Here is a 16,206-nt window from a genome sequence, read left to right as displayed (position 1 = left end):
GACCACATCTACAGCACTGTGTAGATTTTGTGCTCTCTTACGTAGGAATGGGCATTTAATATTCATTGGAATTCAAGAGAATGAGAGGTAATCTTTCTGAAGGTCTGAACAGGGTAGCTGCTGAGAGGATCTTTCACTTCATGGGATATTCTTGGACAGTGGGGCAGAGTTCCAAAGTAAGGCATCTCTCATCTAAGGTGGAGATGAGGAAAAATTTCTTCAACCAAAGCATTGTTAGTGTTTGGAATTCTCTTCTACAGTGAGCACTGGGGCTGGATTATTGAAGGCTGAACTAGAGACATTTTAAAGAGTCAGGATTAAGGGAGCAGGCAGTAAAAATTAAATTAGGGATTCAATCAGAATAGCAGAGTTAGCTTGAGGGGATGAATGGTCTACTTCTGCTCCTAACTCATATCTTTTTACGTGGTACTGTGCCAAGTATACAGTGCCTTATTTAGTCTTCTTATTTGCATATAAAATCATAGAGATCTTACAAGGCAGAAAAAGGTCCTTGAGCCCAGCCAGTCAAAAACAAGAACCCAACTGTTTTATTCCAATTTCTAACACTTGGCCCCCATAGCTTTGTGTGCCTTGGCATCATAACTGCATATCCAAATGTCATGGCGAAATATGCAGAAGAGTTGACACCAATTTGGGATGGATGTACTCCACCCTGATTTACCAATACAGTGATGGCACACTGTTGATTCATAAAAAAAATCTGATCTTTCACTCTGCCATTTCAGAGAGTGTGACCAAATTTCTTAGCTGTTCTGTCCAAAGATATCTCAGAAACAAGGGAAGGATGCCAAATCAAAAGAGGACAATTCCATGAGATGCAGTATTGCTTTAGTCATTCAGGGATCTTTTTAATGTTAACTTTCCTTAAAATATTATTGAGCACTTTTGTAGCCTAAGGCACTGGTAAAGTGAAAAAAACTTAGTAAGATCTTTATTCTGTAGCATTTTCTAACAGAGCCAAGTTCCAATTTCAAAGCACCTTTGAAGAAGAGAATATTTAAGAGGAAAATAAATGTTTCTTTCTGATTCAAAACATAATCAAATAATCCAGTATTTTTATTGATTTTACATAGCTTCTTTATGCAATAGTTAGGAACTGTGGTTTGATTGGCAGTGTTATTGAATCTGAGTCAGAATGTGCTGGGTGCAAATCCTACATCAATGACTCTCAAATGTTGAGGGTGACACTCTGGAGGAGTACCCGGGGAGTGCTGCATTGATAAAGATGCTATCTATTTGGATGAGACATTAAACTCTGTCTATCTGCCCTAAGATGGACATTAAAAAAAAATACATGAAGAGCAGGGCAGCGACCAGGTACCTCAGTATATTTATCCTTTGACTAAACATCACAAAAAACAATTCTGATCACATTGATATTCATGAGAGTCTGATGTGTGCAAATTGATGGCCAGATTTCCAACACCACAACCCTGAACACTTCATAATTAATTATTTGGCTGTAAAACACTTTAGATATAAAAATATTTTAAATAACTACAAGTTTTCCTCATTTTACCCACATGGCAATATCTGCCTCAGATGATAACTCCATGGAGGTGACACAATAGTTCCCAGTTCACTCTCTATATTGTGTAACTCTTTCCATAACAGAGTTGAAAAATGTGATGCTGGAAAAACACAGCAGGCCAGGCAGCATCCGAGGAGCAGGAGAATCGACGTTTTGGGCATAAGCCCTTCTTCAGGATTCCTGAAGAAGGGCTTATGTCCGAAATGTCGATTCTCCTTCTCCTCGGATGCTGCCTGACCTGCTGTGTTTTTCCAGCATCACATTTTTCAACTCTGGTCTCCAGCATCTGCAGTCCTCACTTTCTCCTAATCTATCCATAACAGTACATCATCACAATGCTCTGGAATACATTTGCCAGTTTACTGCCTTTGGAAAATGCAGGCTTACTTGAGTAGCTAATATTGGACTCAACTCTTTCAAGCAGCAATTACAAAACTTCCAAGCATAGTCTGAAAACGCAATGATGTCACAAGTTTATCTTTCTTTTTAACCATCGTTGTCTCTGGTTCTTATTCTATTCTGGAGGCACTGATTCATGTTGGCATGAATTCTATAGATGCTGTCAACACTTTAATGCTTCACGCAAGCAACTAATCTTCATGTTTGAGCCAGGATGGTGAATGCTAACTTTTAACCATACTGGGAAATCACAGAAAAACCCAAGCCTGTTCTCTTCCACAGATGGGTGTCTTTCCAGCAGGGGTCACTGGACATTAATCAGATGCAGGAACCTTGTCTAGTTTTTCCTCTCCTGAGCTTGGAACATTGATAAGATTTGTAGCAATCTTCCACCCAATATGGTGCTGATAAGGAATTAAGCTTTGAACCTCAATGATATATCGCACCAGGCAATGCATGATATATAGTGCCTCTGAAACACTTAGAAACTCCTGCTGGATTATGTCCTTATGTGTACTGCAACCCATCAATATAGAATGCAAGGCACTCTGGATTAGGATTTAATTGAAAGAAGGATTCTGTGTGATTATAAATTCTGAAAACTCTCATGTCGAACTTTACATTCATTTGATACCCCCTCAAAGCACACTTCCTCCCAGAATTTATATATTTATAAAAATATAAAGGTATAGTCCCAAAAGACTGCTCTGTAATTTGAGAGTCCTTCTCAACTGGTAAGGGAATTAAACCCATGTTGTTAGGATCACAAAATAGATGTCCAGTTAACTAACCCCCATACAAATATCCATACATCTGTTGACATCGGCTGAATTATGACTTTTAAAATTATAACTATATATATGGAAGTACGAGTTTATATAGAAGAGGAACATATAACATTTAAGTGTTAACGTATAATGGGGTGGCACAGTGGCTCAGTGGTTAGCACTGATGCCTCACAGTGCCAGGAATCCTGGATGGATTTCAGACTTGGGTGACTGTCTGTGTGGATTGTGTATGTTCTCAGTGTCTGTGTGGGTTTCCATTGGGTTCTCTGGTTTTCTCAATAGTCCAGAGATGCGCAGGCCATTCTCAATTGCCCTGTTGTGTCCAGAGATGCACAGGCTAGGGGGGGTTAGCCATGGTAAATGCAGGGTAATGGAGATGAGATAGGGGTCTGAGTCTGGGTGGGATTCTCTTTGGAGGGCTGGTGAAAACTTGATGGGCCAAATGGCCTCTTTCCACAGTATAGGGATTCTATGATATAAGCATGAACAGACTGTGCAATCCAGCAATTATCAAGGCCATTTTCTACCTTAACCGATTTTCTTTTCCTCAAATGAGAGGAGTAATAAAAGCTGTTGCTTTTAACAATTACCTGTTATTCATATGATAAATGATAAAATGAGTGCAATCCTGTGTTGGCTATTCAGCATATAGTGTCTTCACTCCATCACTAATTAGACACCAATTTGATTTTCCCTGTTGGTTACCATTCTATCGTCTGTACACTCCAGAATCTTTTCGTATACAGAAAAGAATGGATAATAAATCACATATGGGAGTTTTGGATACAATTATTACAAATTATACAAGCTGCTAACAGCTGTGTTGACAATGAGGCAGAACTTTCATTTCAAAAAGATTTCAGCAACATTTGAAAGTTTCCTTTTAACTTTTAACACAAAACATATCCATTCATATTTTCTTCTATCATACCTCAGGATTGAAATATTTCAATCTTCATTTTAAAACATGCGACTTACTGACTCCTCAGAACAATTTTTTATATTTCAAAACAACTCTATTAACTCATAAACATCCATCACCGTCTGTTCTTTGACATCACTTCCTGCTGCAGGAAATCATATGCTAGAGGAAGTTTAATCAATAAGCAAACCTAAGTGCAGACAATAGCAGCAGAGCTAAATTACTGCCATGTTTCTGCTCTGGGTGAGGCCTACAGCCTTCCTGCCTGTTAGATCAGTCCAAACACTGCGTTTCTCCTAACAGCAGTGATAAAACGTTATTTATTGTTTCTGGCTCTTGCCAGTGTACACCCCTTCTCTCCTCACAATGTTGAGTCCTGAAGAAACTGGCTGCCCTCAGAAGGTTATGTAAGAGGGGATTATTCATGCGGGTCTGAACAGTAAACATGTCAGGTTGGCACATGGGTGTACACGGGATCCTGCATTTGTACAACAATCATGTGCAATTCAGCAAGGATTACTGAATAGCAATCAAGGGTAGTTGAATACTGAGTGATTTATCTCTCCTTATCCCCGTAGTAATAAGAGAATTGTAATTCCCTATTACTGTCCTGGTGAAGTTCAGTTAAATCAATGCCGAGTGATGATTAAACCCCACTCCCCTCCGTATTCCCTTAGACACGTAAGTATCGTTGATGAAGCTTTTGAATTTTTAATTTGAAATGCTGCAAATGTAACGGTTCTAAGGCCTCCGGAAAAACTTATAGCTTAGTCAAACTGATCAAGACTCCAGTTTGATCCAGTGTTCCACTATAAAGTTTTGGATATCCAAACCTCTGTTGCCTGCGTCTTAACCCGCAGCAAGTCCTATTCCCCTATCACCTTTGTGTTCGCTGACCAACATTGGCTACCAGTAAGTAATGTTTTGATTTATAAATATTGATCCTTGTTTTGAAATCCCTCCATGTCCTTGCCCCTCCTTATCTCTGTAATCTCACCAAACTCCAACCTGAAACTACAGGGCTCTAACTGTGCGCTCTTATGCATGTCCAGTTATAATTTCTTCATCATTGGTAGTCATATCTTCAGTTGCCTCCATGTGAAACCTTAAAACCTATTTCTTTCATGGAGTTTTTACTCGTCTGAATTGAGATCTCCTTATGTGGTTTGCTGTTCTAATTTATTTCACAATGCTCCTGTAAAGAGCATTATTGGGATGTTTCATTAAAGTACAAAATACATATAATTTTCTGTTACACTGTCAGCTCAAATGTTGCGACCAACTATCCTATGGAAGTATTCCCATCTTAATACAATGGTCTGGATTTTCTGAATCAGTGTAAGTTGAGAGCCCTATACAAATGGAGATTCACAAGCCTATTCAAAGTTTTCCAACTTTCAAGAGTACTTTTCAAAGGTGTAGACTAGCTCAGGTTAACACCTTGCCCCGAGCACCCCTGACCTGGCCAGCTCCATTGCTCTTCAGTGATTTTAATAGAGTTGGGCTGGTTTTTAGGGACTCCTCAGCATTGTCATAAACTGTAGCCTGTATGAGTGCATGTATTGTAATGATTAAACTGTGTCAGGCATGTAACAGAAAATTGTATTTATTTTGTACCTAAACGAAATATCCCAGTAACACTGTTTACAAGAGCATTGTGAAATAAATTAGAACAGCAAGCCACATAAAGAGATCTGAGTTCAAATGACTAAAACTCCACCAAAGAAGTAGGTTTTAATGCTTAAGACCAAGGCTACAGAAGGTATGACTACCAATGATGGAGAAATTAACTGGAAATGCATAAGAGCTCACAGTTAAAGCCCTGTTGTTTCAGCTTGGAGTTTGTGGAGATTACAGAGATAAGGAGGGTCAAGGACATGGAAGGATTTCAAAACAACAGACACCCAAAGCTAAATTCAAATCTGGGTCCCTGGCACTGTGGGATATTAATGCTAACCACTGAGTCACTGTGCTGCCCCTCTTTTATGTTAACATTTAAATGGTATATGTTCCTATTCTATATAAGATTATACTTCCATACATTTAACTACATTCCATTTTATTTCTATCCAATTTCTTTACTGTGTCATCTTTTCCTATGATTATCTGACTTTCAGCCAGACTATCAATGGGGACACTACAACTGGTCACAGTACCTCTGGCCTTGGAGGGTAAAGTTGGTCACAGATCATGATCACTGACTGTTATCTCGTGACTACTTCTGAAAGTATAGACATGAGGGTGACATTGGGCCAAGGTGTTTGCAGTGTTGCTAGGTGAATATTAAATAATAGCTATTTTGATGAGGTATTGAAACAATTCTTTTCATCCAATTATACTGTACTTGATGTTAATTTTCATCCCTCCTCAATTGCTTTTGCAGATGATTATTTAAAATCAAGAAATGTTATGCTTTAATTAAGATTGTGCCTGGGTCAACCATTTGGCAAGCTGTAAATAAAATTATAAATTTGTAAAAGAAGGCTTTTAGACACATCCTTTTTAGTCATTCATTCAGCAAAAATTATCTCCAAGATTTTATCCTCTTCTTAAGATGGTGACTCATTCTCAAAACAATAACTCCACAGACATCAACAGCTGTCCACTTCCTCCATCAGGGAAATGTTTATGATCCCATCAAGGTTATAAGAGTTGGCTGGTTACTTATCCTTAATGGCAATCCACTTCTGGCCTGTACAGCCCACACAGGCTTGCATCTTGGGTAAGTTAAAGTGTCACTTCATCTTATGTGAATGGGGACCTCAAATAGGACCCTCCTATAGTTCGTAACCACATACAGAAATGGACTCATCAACCAGTGGGAGAGTTTGACTCATTATAAAACATCAAAAAAAAATAAAGCACTCAATATATAATTCATATCGAAGCTTTTAAGGTGGAATCTTATAAGGGGCTGAACGATGTAGGTTATTGAAAAGATTGGTGGCAGAATCAAACTAGAAGTCCAGCAAGGCCCATCTCAATCATAGAATCATAGATTCCCTACAGTGTGGAAACAGGCCCTACAGCCCAACAAGTCCACACAGCCCGTCTGAGGAGTAACCCACCCAGACCCATTCCCCTAGCCTATTACTCGACATTTACCACAAATAATGCACCTAACCTACACACCCCTGCACATTATGGGCAATTTAGCATGGCCAATCCACGTAAACTGTACATTCTTTGGACTGTGGGAGGAAACTGGAGCACCCGGCGAAAACCCACGCAGACACAGGGAGAATGTACAAACTCCATACAGACAGTCGCCCGAGGCTGGAATCGAACCCAGGTCCCTGGCGCTGTGAGATGTTAAGAGTATCTTGCTCTAACTTGCACGTTTTTCACAAGTAGTGTGCTTAGATTCATGCTAAGCAGCGGTGAAACACCAAGTGACAATTCACAATTGCTTGTTAAGCGGCATGTTAACACCCCAACTTACCTCAGTAATAATCAACCTTTCCTCTTACCAAATGAGCTCAATATTGGGAAAACTTGTTCCAGAAACTAACGTAGATACCTGGTGGGTTAAGCTTGCCACTTGCTGCAAATGACATGTATCTTGGAAATCAGGCACCAATGTCTCAAGGCATGCTCTATGGGCACTAACCAAATGCATCTCATGTCCAGTTATTAGCATTTAACATGTGCCAGCCTCTATGAACCCTCATGGCGCTTCAGCTCTTGGCTTGCTGACCACTCACTCACTCTGAAACTACCTGGATGCTCAGAGCTTCCCAGCCTTAACCCTTTTGTGCTTTGCCCTCTCAGCCAGAGATATCAGGCTCACAACACTGCAGCACTGCCATGCTGTTTAGCACAGGCAGAAAGCCAGACAGCTTGTCTTAGTTGTCAGCAAACCTCAGTCAAGGGGGATAACCTTCGCTCAGGGGTTCCTAGCTCAGTCAGTCATGGGTAGACTCTAAGACCAGTCCAGGCCCTGCTTGCTCCAGGCTTAGATTAGTTCACAGGTCGGCTAAACATCGAGGACCCAAGAGTCTATTCTGCGCTATATTGTTCCATGTGGCAGTAAGAGTCAGGAATCCCTCCTCATGAAAGGTAAGGAGACGAATGACAGGCAGCATACCATAGGTCTGTACTCCTTCTGTCTTATTTTGGGCTGTTTTCCTGCTGGAATGAGAGAGAGAGAAAGGTTGCATTACAGGAGATGGAAGCGGGTGCTATTGTTGTATTGGAGAGGTGTCTCGACTGAGCAGGTAGGCAGAGCATACAAAGTGTCGGGGATTGGAGTGGGTGTGAGTGAGTGAGGGAAGATGGTGCAGGCTACATCTGGCATGATAGAACATGAATTGTTTTGGGGGATAGCTGAGACAGAACGAGTGTGAACTATCGGAGATTTGTTGGTGGAACTCACCCTGGTGGAGTGGAGAATGACATGGACCTTCCTATTGTGTTGGGTATTCCTCAAGAGGGCTGAGAACTGAGGATGGCAATCTCAGATCAAGTTGGCATGATCTGATATGATCTCCAATGCTGATCCTGGGGAGGAGCATGTCCTGTGTGGGCACTACACCATCCAGCGGAACCATGCCAACAAAGCAAAGTGCCAATTGCCTGCTGTCTGCCATGTCTGGAGCAAATATTGGGATCTGTACACGGGTAGTTTGGACTGACAGTGCTTGTCTGTGTGAACAACAGGTTCTAAAGATGGCATGAGAGTAAGAGAAGGCAGTGAATTCTGGAATAGTGAGTTGTTTCAGTTACAGCGCATGGTAAAATGGGACAGAAATCAGACATAGACTGGATAAATAATGAGCTGGGTTTGGTGAGATATGGCAAGAGAACTCCCTAAGCGAGAAACCCTACAAAAAAACTTGATAGAACTTGGACTTTGCCAATGAAACATAAGATTCAACCCATAGTTTTTAAATATTTGACAGCAGATCGGTTGGACATAACGTATTAATTATTCATTTTGCAATATTTTAGACATGAGTCGGAATTTTATAAGTGCTGGAGTTCTTTAAAATGGAACCAGGAGTCCCTTACAAAGGGAATAAATGGGCTCTGAGTGGATATATACTGGTATTTTATTCTTCCTTGGATCAGAACTAGGATTAGCACAGATATGTTGTTAACTGGAGACCACTATACCACAGAAGCCTATTCATTAACATCTGGTTTTTGAAGTGCACAGACAGCTGCTTTAGGCCACGTTTTAATTTTGTGGCATGGAGTTTATGTATACCATTATTTCGCAGTGTCTCAAATAGCCACCACATTGGATGCTGTATTGAATTGAACATTTGAGCCTGCTGTGACCAAGTGCCATTTTACCTACATTCTTTTTCTTGGGATTTCAGTGACCCCCACTAACTGTAACAAAATCATTATAGTAATAAGCAAAAATATATATAACAGCAGTAATTTTTCTTGTGGTAATGAAATAAATTGGCTTCAGATGTCACTAATTTTATTTAGATAAAAGGCTAGTTTTATTCATTGGTTTCTCAGGCTATACAGTTTATTAATAGCCAACAACACACTACTTACAGTTTAACACACTAGTCTCATGTGATCTACAATGAGCATTATTATAGATATTCTGTTGCACTTTCTGGTCAGATCCAAAGAATACAGACCTATAAAAGCCATCTGGAACATGATGGAACCTGCCTTGTCTCTACTGCTCAGTTCTTTAGTCCCTGGTCATGTCAGGGATCTGGAGACTTTCCTATCTAATAAGAAATTTTCTGAACTCCTTTGGAACCCTATTGCTGGTACCATATCAACTGCAACTGCCTAAGTATTAGACATTTTTTCACATCCTCCATAATGGAAACGTTATAAAATAACCTACACAGTATTTTATTGATGGCTCAATTACAAACTATACTTTCTGGTGTGGAACTAAACCATGGGGATCAGGATGGTCTGGGTTTAGTTTGAATCCTTGACCTGGACTTAATTAACTGATTTTAACTGAGACAAATATACGGTGCTATACAGTGTTCCTGACCTGAAATCTCCAAAACCAAACATGATTATTCTTCTCTTACGTGAAGAATGACTGTTTGGACAAAATCTAGGAGGCCAGCTCTCTTGCAGCAATACCTCACCAAGACACAGAGCAACTGAGAGCAGAGGGAAGAAATCAGAAACAATTTCTAAATTTACATTGTTTTGATGGGGGATGTGTAAAAGACTGCTTTCCATGCCCAGTTTTGAGCAGAATGCCAGCAGTGCGGTGTCACCGACCCCAACAGCCCGGACACACCTGTGCCCACTATCACCACTGCAGATGTCAGATCAGTCTTCCTGGGAATCGACCCCAGGAAAGCGATGGGCCTAGATAGAGTCCCAAGACGAGCAGTCAAGATCCTGTCTGGACCAGGTGGCGGAGGTATTCACCGATATCTTCAACCTTTCCCTCCTACAAGCCGAAGTCCCCACCTGCTTCAAGAAGACCACAATCATCCCAGTACGTAAGAATGCACATGCAACGTGCCTTTATGACTATGGCCCAGTGGCTTTGACCTCCATAGAACATAGAATAATACAAATCTGAATAGGCCCTTTAGTCCTCGATGTTGCACCAACCTGTGAACTAATCTAAACCCATCCCCCTACACTATCCCATCATCATCCATGTGCTTATCCAAGGATTGTTTAAATGTCCTTAATGTGGATGAGTTAACTACATTGGCAGGCAAGGCATTCCACACCCTTACCACTCTCTGAGTAAAGCTGGAGTTCAATGTAGATAATCACGAAGTGCTTTGAAAGGCTGTTCATAGTCCACATCAACTCCCAATCTCCCAGCCTGCCTCAATCCTTCAAAGTTTGCCTACCAACGTAACAGGTCCACAGTGGATACCATTTCCCTACACCTGGACTCAACTCTGGAACATCTGGACAACAGGGACACCTATGTCAGACTCCTGCTCATTGACTACAGCTCCACCTCCAACACCACTATACCCTCCAGATTGATCTCAAAACACCAAGACCTAGGTCTCAACTCCACCCTCTGCAACTGGATCCTCAGCTTCCTGACCCACAGACCACAATCAGTGAAGATAGACAACTGCACCTCCTCCACGATAATGCTCAACACTGGATCCCCCCAAGGATGTGCCCTCAGCCCCCTTGTGTACTCCTTGTGTAGTCAAATTCCAAATGAACACTGTCTACAAGTTTACTGACAGCACCCTGTGGTAGGATAGATATCTAACAATGACGAGTCAGAAAATAGAAAGGAGATAGGGGGCTTGGTGGAGTGGTGCAGTGAGGACAACCTCTTTCTCAATGCCGGCAAATTGAAGAATTGATCATTGACTTCCGGAAGAAAGGAGGAGAACACACCTCCATCTACATTAACAGAGCAGAGGTTGAGACGGTTGAGAGTGTCAAGTTCCTCGGAGAGACAATAACTGACAACCTATGCTAGATTTCCCATGTAAATGTGATGGTTAGGAAGGCACAGCAATGCCTCTTCTTCCTCTGGCAGCTCAGGAAATTTGGCACATCCACACTGATCCTCACCAACTTTACAGATTTACTATTGAAAGCATAGTGTCTGGGTGCATAACAGCCTGGTACGGCAATTGCTCTCCCCAGTACCGTAAGAAACTACAGAAGGTAGTATGCACAGCCCAGACCATCACGGAAGCCAACCATTAATCCATGAACTCCATTTACATGGCTCTTTGCCCGGAAAGGCTGCCAACATCATCAAAGACCTTTACCACCCTGGTAATGCTTTCCTACTGCCTCTTCCATCAGGCAGAAGATACAGAGTCTTGAGTATATGCATCAACAGTGTCAGGAACAGCTTCATCCCGGCCGTTATTAGACTGATGAATGGACTTTCTAACTTCAAATAATGCTGATCTTGCTCATGTTGATCTTGCCTAGCACATGCCCTGTACAACATAACCTGTAAGCCTCTGTCTAAGATTTTTTCCAATGTATGATCTGTATGTCCTTGCTTACTATGATCTGCCTGTACTTCTTGTAAACAAAGCTTTTCACTGTATTTGGGCACACGTGACAATAAATAAATCAAATCAAATCAAATCAAACTTACTTACTATCCCTTGCCTTTGTTGTTGCTGATGGGTCTTTTCCTTAAGCTACGACAGCCTTCATCATCATAGTACTTCGAGAATGGTGTTAGAACAGAATTCTGTGTTATTGGTGCAACAACCAAGAAGGAACTGTTGCATAAGACAATTTGTACCTGAAAGGATAGCCAACATGATAAGATAAACTCCACCCTTCAAGGTATAAAGCATCATACTTAGGATGAGCTAACCACTTTGAAGGGGGGTTCCTGTTTCAGTTTGTCTCTGTGTTATAATTCCCGTGCGAGGTCACTACAGCCAATAGTAAATAAAAACCAAAAGAACTGCGGATGCTGTGAATCAGAAACAAAAACTGAAGTTGCTGAAAAAGCTCAGCAGGTCTGGCAGCATCTGTGAAGAGAAATCAGAGTTAACATGGGTCCGGTGACCCTACCTTTTTGCAGATGTCGCCAGACCTGCTGACCTTTTTCAGCAACTTCTGCTTTTGTTCTTATAGCTAATAGTAACGTGCACTTACTCTTAGGTTGAGTCCACTGTTTCACAAGAGATAATTATGTATCTCAGGTGCAATATAACTAGCTATTAAGTACTATGAACTAAACTTTTGCTGATTATCAAGATTGAGCCTATCTTCTGGTAATGACTTGTGGGCATCCTTCCCCACTTGGGATTAATAACTAAGACTAAAACTAATAAGAAGGCTTGCTGGCAGATTATCTACCCGAGGCAGCTCAGATAACTCTGTCGACACAACTGTACACCATTATACCAGTGATGGCAGCAGTAGATAGCACTATCATGTATGCCCAAATTGGATTCATATGTGACTTGGAAAGAGACTTGAAGTTAGTGCTATTTTGATGAGCTTGCTCTCATGGACATAAGGAAAGCATGAAGCCAGAAATACCATTTGCCTACACAGGTAAGCCGATACTTTTATAATTAACACCTAAACATTAACACACACCAAAATCTGAACCTGAATTTTCACTTTCCAAATACTGGATGATTCTGTTGTGTACTTCCAGCATAATTCTTTATATTTCTCCTTAAGATTTCCAACCCTTCTGTTTCTGTTAAAGTTCCACCTCCAATTTATGCAACGTGGAACTTTATCAATTCCTTTAACTGAGGTAAAACATTGTGTGCAAAAGAAAATGTGCCCATTCTGATTTGTTATTTCTCTCAGATATGTTGAGATCGAGCAAACATGAAGGGTACCTGTATGTATAGATATTTGATTTTGAAATCTAAAATTGCAATAGCATTTTTGAAATCAAGAAATAGTTGCAAACGTTTGCGTGCCTCCAATTTAAGCATAATTGCCAGCCCCATGAAAACGTTTGTGGAAGCATTTTGGTTAAAATGCTGTGACTGCAGTGTTTCAGTACATATGGTTGAACTATGCATTGGGCTACATCTGACAACCATCAGCCTATGAAATATGCACCACTTCCTTTGCCCTTCTTTTTCCAAATGGTATTCAATTACTTTTCTTTTACAAGTGACAGGCTGAAGAGCTGGAAAAAATAAGTTTATTCAATGAATGATAAACCTTGTGGGCGGAGGCAGGAGGCATGGGGAGAGTTGTGCTAGATTCTGGAGTAGTCTTGTGAACGGCTGGAGAGCTCGTGTGCAAATCGCAGCTCCCAGTCTCATGCCGGAGTTGAAGTTTTATTTGCAAAGGAGTTCGACACAAAAAACTTGGCATTTCTGGAGAAACCACGGGAGGATTGCATTTCCTGATTGGCTATATCACTGTGGAATGGCCTTTGACCTACTGTTTGATTTATGGCCTGGGGTGCACTCCAAAAACAAAATTAACATACATTAAAAGAAAATAAATAAAATGGAACAGCTGAAATATAACCACATCACTGCGAATTTTTTTTTCAAATGAAAACCCTCCTTGAAGATATTTGCAGTATTAGATGTCAAAATCATCAAAGTTGTCTGAATATATATTATGGTCCAAAGATCGATTTTCATTGTGTTTTCTCTAAAATATGCCGTACTTTCATTCTAATTTCTACGCAAAAAAAATGTTCCTGAGGGCTGAACTGAGAAAGCTGGAGAGGGTCCACAATGAAAGCTGATAGTGTAAGTTACAGAAAGCACCAATGGTAAAAGGGTTGTTCCAGAGGGCCTTCAGATTGAAGCCAGATTTTGCCATCTCAGCTCATTGTAGAGGTCCAATAGTTAATTACTTTCAGATGGTTTGCATGCTCTTGTGAAACAAACCAGAGAGCAAAATGAAATGAGCTTCTCCTATGCCTCAACTTGCATCCTCTCGCGTAGAACTGAGCCACTTCTGTTAGGGATGAACCTGCTGCGTTAGCTGGCTTGGATACTTTAGAAAAACCTCTATATCAGAGCAGGACACTGTAGTTTCATGTGTGAATAAATGTTGCATTACTGAGAGGTGGGGTGGTTCCCCCATTCATCTGCTGTTACTTTGATGAAAGACCTACAAAACGATCTCTTTGAAACTCCCCCAGTGTTTTTGTTGATATTCCCCAAAAGATTGCAAGAGCCCCCAGAAGATTGCGAGAGCCCCCACCATGGACATTAATGTCTTCATCCAAAATTGACTTTCTGGAGTATGCTGGTGACTGCAACATTGGGAGGTAAACCATCCTCTCCAATGCTGTTTGTTGAGGCCATGCAGCACCCAGTTGGCTGATGAAAGGACAAATGTAGACTCTAAAATATTGTTATTTGTCCATATGAACTCTGGGATAGCCTGAGGGTGTGAAACAGCAACATCTTGTTCTTATAAAGTGCCTTTAATGTAGAATGACATCCTCATACATTTCACAGTCATAGAACAAATGGATGCCAAAGCAGCGATCACTCACTAACGAGTATGATTATCCACCTAGGAAATTCTGTGTCACTGTTCATGGGTTCTGTGGATCCATGTGTGGCTGATAAGTGGGTAATATTGGGAAGGATGATGTAAAGTTTGGTCATAAAATTTCCTCAAGAAGGAGCATGAATGAACAAATTCCATTTAGTGGTCCTGAGACAGCTCAAGACAGAGCCAACAATGTATGGCCAGAAGCCAGAGATGGTGAAATGGAAAATTCTAATAAAATTGTAAGTCTGGGGAGGGATCGAGATGGGGAGGAACAAGGTCACAAGGAGGATTTAAAACCAATGTCTGAGTTTTAAATTGGTGGTATCAAGGTGGGGATGGGGATGGGGCAATGAATTTTAATTTCACTAATGTGAGATAAAGGTTGGTTGGATGTGTGAAATGATTAAAAATGGAAGACTGCATCCTAATCCTTTGAGAATGTGAGTACTTCCAATTTATGACAAAGTTTGGTGCATCTACTCTGGAGAAGTAGCTCTGTCATTATAATGTATTGATGAGATTCTGTTCCTTAGTTTTGGCTGCCATTTGACCATAACGTCCACAGGCCGGGTTTTCCAGAGTTCAAGAAATCTGGAAGCTAAAGAGAGACATACACTGTTGGATCCATCATTGATTGTGAGCCAAAAGTAGCAGGACTGGCTGTTTTTCTAAAACTTTAAAACAAATCTTCTTTTATGAATGCTCACTCTCAATGATCTCTAACACCATACCTTGTGATCTATAGCTATCCTCCTTCATGATCTTTCCCTCCCTCCTTGCTGCCACACTTTGAGCAATTGCCCCACACTATTGCCTATTGGACCTTTTGACTGCTAATGACTAAGCACAGCATATCAGGGTCACTGACTTCTACTGATGGTTTTCCTGTCCTGCAGCCAATCACCCTCTCAAACTGATTGGGTTCTACATTGGGAGACAGTGTAAAACATTCTAAGGAGGTTCAGCAATTAAATTCAATACAATCTCTGCTTTCTTACTATTTTCAGAGTCTCCCTGTCTCCACTGTTAATTATTTCTTTTAGTGAAGAAAATCAGTCTCCTTTATTTATCCTAGCCTGTGCGTGACTGTAATCGTACACCAGATTGGTTTTGAGTTCACTGCTGCGCCAGATATTGCATGTGACTCTTGTCAGTTAATCTCCACATCAACCCTTTGAAAGAAATCTGACAGCGCTGGAGAAATGGGGAGTCCTGGAGATTTCATCAGCACTCATGCGATCATGTGTCTTCATATTACTGTGCCAAGGTGCAGCTTATATTGGAGGAAGAAGAGGGGCCAAGGGAGATCTTTGTTGGACGGGATACTCGAGAATTATAATTGGAAGGTAACCAAGCAAAGGCAACTCAACAATGCTTGGCAATGGAGGAGAGGTGTTGAAGGTCAATAGTTTGATTGACAACATCAAGGGCAACAGTTAATGTGAAATACACCACGGATCACAGCCATTTGTGATTTTAATTAGTGATGTTCCAGCACTGAAGCAGAGCAGAGACCAGGTTGGACAAATTCAAACATAGATTACAGGAAAGATGAGCAACAACATGTTTAAACCTTTTTGTGTGAGAAAGCTAGGACAATCACTTGCAAGGGATCGAGACTGGATTGTTTAGACAAG

Source organism: Chiloscyllium plagiosum, chromosome 9 (genome assembly GCF_004010195.1).
Source record: "Chiloscyllium plagiosum isolate BGI_BamShark_2017 chromosome 9, ASM401019v2, whole genome shotgun sequence".
Lineage (NCBI taxonomy): Eukaryota > Metazoa > Chordata > Chondrichthyes > Orectolobiformes > Hemiscylliidae > Chiloscyllium > Chiloscyllium plagiosum.
Note: the sequence above shows the minus strand (reverse complement) of the source record.